Here is a 9449-nt window from a genome sequence, read left to right on the forward strand (position 1 = left end):
GTAGAATGAGGCCTAGCAGGCCGAGAGAACACTGAAGCCTGAACTTCTGCAAAACATAAGATGCTGGCTTTTAGGCCTAAACTTCAGATTACTGAATTCAGCCTCACACAGGAGCTCACCACAGGTGGAGCTAATTAACTATTACCTTTCAGGCAGAGAACTCAGGAAAACTCATAGTGCTGACAAGCTGTTTAACTCAGTGAGAAAAAGACACAGGATCCGGGACAGATGGCAGGGGTAAGTCACCAAATATGAAACCTACAGTCAGGATTGTGACAGTATCCCCCTCTTCAAGGGTGGACTCCGGACACCCATCTTGAATCTTAGAGGAACTTGAGAAATTCATACAGAAGAATTTAGGACCTTCGTTGATACCTCTTCTTCTTACGGGAACATTTAGTTTTGACCAAGTACAGCGGAATCTCCTGTAAAGAAAAACCTTCCTTAGAAAACATGGGGCCTCCCATGAAAGGAGTAGCATCATGAACTGGATCAAATTCAGAGTCTGAGTCCAAGTCTAATGGAAGATATAAATCTCCCTTAGATACACAGTTTGCAGATGAAAAGGAGGTGCACTGGAGTTTTAAATTCTCTGGGCTAGGAGAGACTCCTACATGAGCAATTTTAATGGTCGGATTCTTACCGAAGGAGATTCTTAGATTATCCCTGGGAGGACAGCACAAACTTCCTTCTGCATTCCCTTTAGAGCATGATTCTTTTACCGAGTCAGATTCCAAAGGTTTAGGATTAAATTCTTTAACCACAGCATTACTAAAAGTCTGTAAGTCATGGAACACAGGATCATTACTCTCAAAAAGCATGTTGGCCCACTCCAAAGCTCTTCCTCTGAATGCCAGGAACAGATATTGAGTAACGTTGGAAGGAGTTACTGCACCTGAAGGATCAGACTCCATCAGAGAGAGAAATTGTTCAACCAGAGTGGCATATTGCAATAAATCTCCATCAAAGTAAATAGGTGGTAAACCATCAGACGAAAGCTTAGAGGCTGAGACTGGAGAAAACTTTGGCTGGACGAGTAGGACTGGATTGGATCCAAGGATACTCGAATTGGCTGGAGCCAACGGAGACTGACCAGGCTGGTCCTGGAGTATCGCTGGACCGGATGGAACCGGGACGGACTGACAAGGCAGGGCCTGGAGTATGGGGCTGGGCTGAGGCAAGAGCCCCCACTTCACGGGGCTGGGCTGAGGCAAGAGCCCCCACTTCATGGGGCTGGGCTGAGGCAAGAGCCCCCACTTCACGGGGCTGGGCTGAGGCAAGAGCCCCCACTTCACGGGGCTGGGCTGCACTCTGTAGACTTCCTGGCTGGGCAGCACTCTGTAGACTCCCTGGCTGGGCAGCACTCTGTAGACTCCCTGGCTGGGCAGCACTCTGTAGACTCCCTGGCTGGGAAGCACTCTGTAGACTCCCTGGCTGGGCAGCACTTTGTAGACTCCCTGGCTGGGCAGCACTCTGTAGACTCCCTGGCTGGGCAGCACTCTGTAGACTCCCTGGCTGGGCAGCACTCTGTAGTCTCTCTGGCTGGGCAGCGCTCTGTAGTCTCTCTGGCTGGGCAGCGCTCTGTAGTCTCTTTGGCTGGGCAGCGCTCTGTAGTCTCTCTGGCTGGGCAGCGCTCTGTAGTCTCTCTGGGGCTGGACCCTCTGAACCCCTCACTGGGGCTGAAGATGCGGACGCCCCTCCTTGGGCTGAAGACACGGACGCCCCTTCTTGGGCTGAAGACACGGACGCCCCTCCTTGGGTTGAAGACACGGACGCCCCTCCTTGGGCTGAAGACACGGACGCCCCTCCTTGGGCTGAAGACACGGACACCCCTGCTTGGGCTGAAGACACGGACGCCGCTCCTTGGGCTGCAGACACGGACGCCCCTCCTTGGGCCTCCTTGGGCTGTAGACACGGACGCCCCTCCTTGGGCTGTAGACACGGACGCCCCTACTTGGGCTGTAGACACGGACTCCTCTGTGACTCTAAATGGCTTAAACATTCTTCTCTGGAAACCTAACTTGGGATAAGGTCTTTTAATCACCGGACCCCAGTCAAAAATTTGAGTCTCTTTCAGAGTAGCCATCTTGATACCCCCGTCAGCAGTAGCAGGATCGGCTACTGTGGATGACTTGTAGACATGAGCACTGTGATACTGAGATTTGTCACCATTCCCTGGCTTACGAAGAATGCAGTCTTTAACAAAGTGACTGGAATTTCCACAGTAAAGACAGAGGTGTAGCTCCCTACGCCGCTGACGTTCAGCTTCAGAGAGTTTGGGCCGTGGATAGCTCTGATGAACAACTTTTCCTTGCACAGAGGAAGAGACTCTATTAACTGGATGGGACAAAACAGGATCAACAACGTTGGTAGTATTCCTGAAGAGATCAGGCATCACAGAAAGAATACTAGACAAAAGTTCTTGTAACTGTAATAACATCTGGTAGAAAAACTGCAGTTGGTCAGAAGTCTTAGTGCAGAAGGTCAGAGAATCTCTGGAGAAAGAATTCCGCTGCAGACACTGTGCTAATTGATGCTGAGTCGACTCCAGACCTTCCAAGCGTCCTGCAATATTGCTTAGGAGGTCCTGCATCAGAAACACTTTCGGCCGGGTCCATGAGGCCAGTTCCTACTGTCATGACTGAGGTTTTGTGAACCCGGTGTTAGTGAAGTCTGTGCGGGCGACTGGAGGACTATGTGAATACTTCCACTGACCTGGTTTGGGGGTGTTGTGGGCTTGGGGTTTCTTCCGGTGACCAGGAAGAGGGACCGCAGCAGAGATGACCGAATCTAGGTTCTCCTCATGCAGGATTTGGTCAGCAGACAGGAAGCAGGTATGGATGCTGGAGGTCTCCTGAAAGACAGAACTTGAAAAGGTGCTGAGGAAAGAATTAAGGAGTACCGGATGCTGGAGACACCAACTACGCTTGTGAGCACTGGGTTTTTGGAGGCACTGAGGTGCTTGGAGGCACTGAGGTGCTTGGAGACACGAAGGTGCTTGGAGGCACTGAGGTGCTTGGAGACACGAAGGTGCTTGGAGGCACTGAGGTGCTTGGAGACACGAAGGTGCTTGGAGGCACGAAGGTGCTTGGAGGAACGGAGGTGCTTGGAGGCACGGAGGTGCTTGGAGGCACGGAGGTGCTTGGAAGCACAGATATACTTGGAGGCACGGAGGTGCTTGGAAGCACGGAGATAATTGAAGGCACGGAGGTGCTGAGGCACGGAGGTGCTGAGACACGGAGGTGCTGAGACACGGAGGTGCTAAGGCACAGAGGTGCTGAGACACGGAGGTGCTAAGGCACAGAGGTGCTGAGACACGGAGGTGCTGAGGCACGGAGATGCTGAGGCACGAAGGTTCTTGGAGGCACGGAAGTGCTGAGGCACGGAGGTTCTTGGAGGCACGGAAGCCACAGGGATACTGGAGCTCTGGAGATCACAACTACAACAGCAGTAAAACTGAAACACGGCAGCTGTGGTTTACAGTGGAGACTATGGAATACAGTACTGTGCCTTTAAGATGAACCACTGCAGCTGTGCCTTTACATTGAGACTCATGGAAATAGTGAAAATCAGTGGCAACACAAAAGTAAACCAAACAGGGTAACAAGGGGACAGAGTTTCCACAGGAACTTAAGTACAAAGGTTACCTTTAGGGAGCTCAGCTTTAAGACTCACACAGAGCTGTGTGTGACACGAGGAACTGGCCCAGTTTCTAACTCAGCCTCCCGATTTATACTTCCTGGTCCTTGGTGATTGGTGAGCAGGATTAGGTGATGCAGAGAGTCTCAGGCTGGTAGAGGATTGGACAACTCTGGGTCAGGTGAACAGTCACTGTCATGTGACTACTCTAGACTAGGCTGTGATGTAGAATGAGGCCTAGCAGGCCGAGAGAACACTGAAGCCTGAACTTCTGCAAAACATAAGATGCTGGCTTTTAGGCCTAAACTTCAGATTACTGAATTCAGCCTCACACAGGAGCTCACCACAGGTGGAGCTAATTAACTATTACCTTTCAGGCAGAGAACTCAGGAAAACTCATAGTGCTGACAAGCTGTTTAACTCAATGACAAAAAGACACAGGATCCGGGACAGATGGCAGGGGTAAGTCACCAAATATGAAACCTACAGTCAGGATTGTGACATTATCTAAGTTCATTATTGATATACACATGTTTTGTGACATTGGCAGCGATTTTCTCTAAATCCCAACAGGCTTCTTTGAGTCAGGAGACACCTCTGTATACTGATACATTGTTATCCTCTCACCCGGCTCTGTCTCTTTATTACAGACATCCTATATTTGGATACATTCTACTTGTTACATTGTTATCTTCTTTCTTCTGACTCTGTTTCTTTACCACATACATTCAGTATTTGGCCATTTGGATTATTATCTGTACTCCAGTAGATAACCACATTTACAGAGATTATTTTCGACTTGGCATTTATCATTAATCCAGTCAACTTCATAGCAATAATATAGCATTTTATTCAGCTATCGCCTTAAATTAGACCTTCTGTGGAAGAACTCTCAATAGCCAAACGAGACTGTTATTATTGTTCATTCTAGTTTTCCCTTTTCCCACTCATTCTGAATTTCATGGACTCTCACCATTGATTCAGGGTATGCCCCTGTCTAACATTGGCAGCAGATCCATCTGGTTTCCTCTATTGGCTTATTGCTATCACCTTCTCTGAATAACTGTGTAATTCGTGAACTCTCATCAGTGATTCCAGAGCTCCTATACTCTCTCTACTATCATACCACACTGGAAACGCCCGAAGCCGTCCGATCTCGGAAGCTAATCAGTGTTGGGCTGGGTCAGTACTCAAGTGGCTGACCATTGAGGAAGACTCAGTTTAGTAGAGCCCCTATTGGTTCAGTACGCTCAGTGTCTAACACTGACAGCAGATTCACTCTGCCATCTCATTTTCCATTCTTTCTCTTTTCTCTATAAATTGGCTGGTGATGATATGCATGTCTATTTCTAATATTAATTAGTATCCAGACTGTATTATTGGTGTATTTTTGACACAAAACACAGGACAGGGATCCATTTGTCATTTTGAACGTACCGCTTTGATATCAAAGCTATTGCTTATAATATTCCTTAATTACTCCGGCAGCCGGAATAAAGTTTCTATCTCATATTAGCACTTGGTGCTATTTGAATATATTGTCATTTTGTTGATTGTTATCTCTCTTCATGAACCACTGATTATCTTAATTTTGTGAAATCATTAAAAGTTGATTTTTAAATTATTTTGACTAATCCATACATTGTTTAAAGTTAAGAGTGCGCCCACAAAAGAGTCTTCTTTTCTCCTTGCTGTTTCTTGCCTGGTAAGTTGCCTGACATATATAGTGAAGTGTTAAAACTGTAAGTTTTAAAATTATGACTATTTTTTTTAAATTTCTCTCCTTTTGTCTCACATTATTATATCTGCTTTTTACATAAAACAGCACAGGAGGGTGAGCTTGGTGAGTCACAGGAGTGGCATCTGGTGGAGGCTGAGGCAGGGGGATGTGTGGGGATGGCTATTCCATCAGGCCAGCCACACATTGGCCCCCCTACCCAACCCTCTCTCCTGGCAATTCTGACTGAGATCGCAAGTCATGGAGATAGGCTCAGCCAATTCCAGGACGTGATGACCCGGGAGGAATGCCAGATATCTCTTCAGCTCACTGATCAGACCACCTGTGTTGGGCAAGGTGTGGCTGAATTCAGGCAAGGCCTATCCGAGCTCACCTCCTCTGTCCAACAATTAGCTAGATCAGTTGGACAAGGTCTACAGGACATCGCTGCCCTTCTTTCCCACAGTGGCAGGGAGCCACCAACACCTGCTCCCTCCCCTACCCCTGCCTATAAAGAAAATCCCACTGGGCAGGTCCCTCGAAGATAACTTCGCAGACCAACAGTTCCAGTGACCAACCAAGTCAGGCGGGGCGAAAGAAGAAAAAATAAAGTCTCTCCAGATGTGGCCACATTTACCAGCACCCATGTTTATTATGTTTCCATAATGTATTTTGTATGGATTTGTGGGACCAGAATGACCAACTCCCTCATGCTGAAAGGGGTTGGGTGACTTTTCTTTTTGTTAGTAGCCTGTGATGATTTTTCCTGTAAACTTGATCCAGCTTCCTCTTCCTAGCGTGCTGTGGCTATTTGGGTTTGGGTATTGTGCCCCGAATCTTCCACAGTTTGACCAATATGATCCTCTGGCTGGGTATTAAGACCAGTCTCTTATAGTGTTTGCTGCCCAGTAGATGGGGGGCCCTGAGTACTGGCTTCTGTGATCCTAATTTCTGCACTGGCAGGTGTTTGTTGCTATGGCATGTTTGCTTTTTGTATTATTATTATTTTTAATTCCAGAAAAATGTCAAATTACTTTATTCATGTGTTTGTTGCTATGGCATGTTTGCTGATTGTAGTGTTTTCATTTGTTATCAAGACAAAAGTAAAATTGCTTTTTTAAATAGTCTTTGTGTGTATATTGTGTTTTTTATTAGTTTATTCATTAGTTTTAAATGTATAGTTACTAAAATGTGGCAAAAAAATTACGTTTGGGGACAAAGTGAACAAACATTGCATACATTTGCTGTGTGTGCCTAATTGCTAACGTTTTTGGTTTGCTAACAAACCCTATGAGTGGTGTTTTGCTGTATTTACATTGTGAATAAGATTTAAAGAAAAAGACAGTATATTACACCTCTTGGAGTGCCTTAGCTGCACCAGTCATATCGCGCCATATGGTGTATAGAAGTTAGGGGCCTTATTCAGAGTTGGATGCAGCCGTAGGGTCTGCGCACACACACCGGCCATAATGCGCATGTGTGAGCCTTCCCCGTACTTCTGGGATGTGATCGCAAGGTGATTGACAAGCAGCAGGCGTCCGGGGGTGGCAATACTGCATTGGCGGAAAGAAGATTGGGAATTGCAGGCGTGTCATGGCTGCTCTTGGATATGGCCTATTACGTTACCTGCATTTCCTGCACATAGAATCATGCGGGGGAGGTGCTAAACATGCTGGGCTGCCTTGCCCTGCGCTGGGCAGACCTCCAGCATGTAAGTATATGAACATCCCCTAGGTGTATGAGGACACAGCTACCTTCCTGTACATTAGGAAAGTGCATTCATGTTTTATTTTCATTCACACAGATGTGTCCCCATACAACATTGTTGCATTACTGATTAATATGATAAGCAAGACTTGTAAATCTATGTGCAACTGAGTCTCTAAATCTGTATGCATGCTGCCATGCAGCGACTGTTGCTTTTGTACATGGCAAGTTCTGTTTTGCTACAGCAATCACACACAGATACAGTATACAAGTGTTGCATATTACATTTATCAGCACAGTTTCCTGGTGCACCCTAGTTACATCACATTGTGACTAAGATATATTTTCATCAAAAGAAGACGCCCAATGCTAGCAGAGTTGCACGAGACCTGATGCACTGTGTTGTGTATAGAGGCTACATGTATGAGGACACATCTGTATTTATGCAACAAGTCATCATTCTTTCTGTACATTCCATCTCTTTTTTGCTTTGTTTGAATATAAAAAACTGAATTATGCTTTGGGCACAATGTACCATTTTTATTATAACATCACACAGTGATTACATATTTCAAGCAAGTATTGTCAACATTCAACATGTCAACATTCAGAATGTTCACACTGTGATGTCAAATGGTTCTGAATGTTGATATTCAGAGTGTCAATGAGTTTGCTCATAATGTTGATGTTGAACAAGTCAACAATGACTAGAGATGAGCGGGTTCGGTTCCTCGGGATCCGAACCCCCCCGAACTTCACCTATTTTACACGGTTCCGAGGCAGCCTTGGATCTTCTTGCCTTGCTCGATTAACCAGAATGCACCCGAACGTCATCATCCCGCTGTCGGATTCTCGCGAGATTCGTATTCTATATAAGGAGCCGCGCGTCACCGCCATTTTCACTCGTGCATTGGAGATTGAACGGAGAGGACGTGGCAGCGTTCTCTCCCTGAAAAGCTCCGTAATCTGTGCTCAGTGTGCAGCAAATAATCTGTGCTCAGTGTGCTGAAAATATCTACGTTCTCTGCCTGAAAACGCTCCATATCTGTGCTCAGTGTGCTGCAAATATCTGATCAGTGTGCTGCATTGTGGGGACTGGGGACCACCAGTATATAATAATTATAGTAGTACAGTACAGTAGGCCATTGCTGTATCTTGCAGCTCTGTGTCACTGCAAGTATCCATTCCATATCTGTGCTGCATTTTTGTGAGCAGTATATATAGTATTACAGTGCAGCATTTAGGTGACTAACAGTATATAGTTGTACAGTAGGCCATTGCTGTATCATTCTTGCAGCTCTGTGTCACTGCAAGTATCCATTCCATATCTGTGCGGCATTTTTGTGAGCAGTATATATAGTATTACAGTGCAGCATTTAGGTGACTAACAGTATATAGTTGTACAGTACAGTAGGCCATTGCTGTATCATTCTTGCAGCTCTGTGTCACTGCAAGTATCCATTCCACATCTGTGCAGCATTTTTGTGAGAAGTATATATAGTATTACAGTGCAGCATTTAGGTGACTAACACTATATAGTTGTACAGTAGGCCATTGCTGTATCATTCTTGCAGCTCTGTGTCACTGCAAGTATCCATTCCATATCTGTGCTGCATTTTTGTGAGCAGTATATATAGTATTACAGTGCAGCATTTAGGTGACTAACAGTATATAGTTGTACAGTAGGCCATTGCTGTATCATTCTTGCAGCTCTTTGTCACTGCAAGTATCCATTCCATATCTGTGCGGCATTTTTATGAGCAGTATATATACTAGTATTACAGTGTAGCATTTTGGTGACCCAACAGTATGTAGTTATGTACAGTAGGCCATTGCTGTATCTTGCAGCCCTGTGTCACTGCACGTATCCATTCCATATCTGTGCGGCATTTTTGTGAGCAATATATATACTAGTATTACAGTGCAGTATTTTGGTGACCCAACAGTATGTAGTTGTGTACAGTAGGCCATTGCTGTATCTTGCAGCCCTGTGTCACTGCACGTATCCATTCCATATCTGTGCAGCATTTTTGTGAGCAATATATATACTAGTATTACAGTGCAGTATTTTGGTGACCCAACAGTATATAGTTGTGTACAGTAGGCCATTGCTGTATCTTGCAGCCCTGTGTCACTGCACGTATCCATTCCATATCTGTGCGGCATTTTTGTGAGCAATATATATACTAGTATTACAGTGCAGTATTTTGGTGACCCAACAGTATATAGTTGTGTACAGTAGGCCATTGCTGTATCTTGCAGCTCTGTGTCACTGCACGTATCCATTCCATATCTATGCGGCTTTTTTGTGAGCAGTATATATAGTATTACAGTGCAGCATTTTGGGGACCAACAGTATACATATATAGTACAGTACAGTAGGCCA

General features: G+C 45.6%; 1 pseudogene; it reads left to right on the forward strand.

The window, feature by feature from the left end:
• Positions 1-4751: 4751 nt before the first annotated feature.
• Positions 4752-4870, forward strand: LOC135051932 (5S ribosomal RNA; annotated as a pseudogene).
• The last annotated feature ends 4579 nt before the right edge of the window (positions 4871-9449 follow it).

The sequence above is a fragment of the Pseudophryne corroboree genome, chromosome 2 (assembly GCF_028390025.1).
Source record: "Pseudophryne corroboree isolate aPseCor3 chromosome 2, aPseCor3.hap2, whole genome shotgun sequence".
Classification (NCBI taxonomy): Eukaryota; Metazoa; Chordata; class Amphibia; order Anura; family Myobatrachidae; genus Pseudophryne; species Pseudophryne corroboree.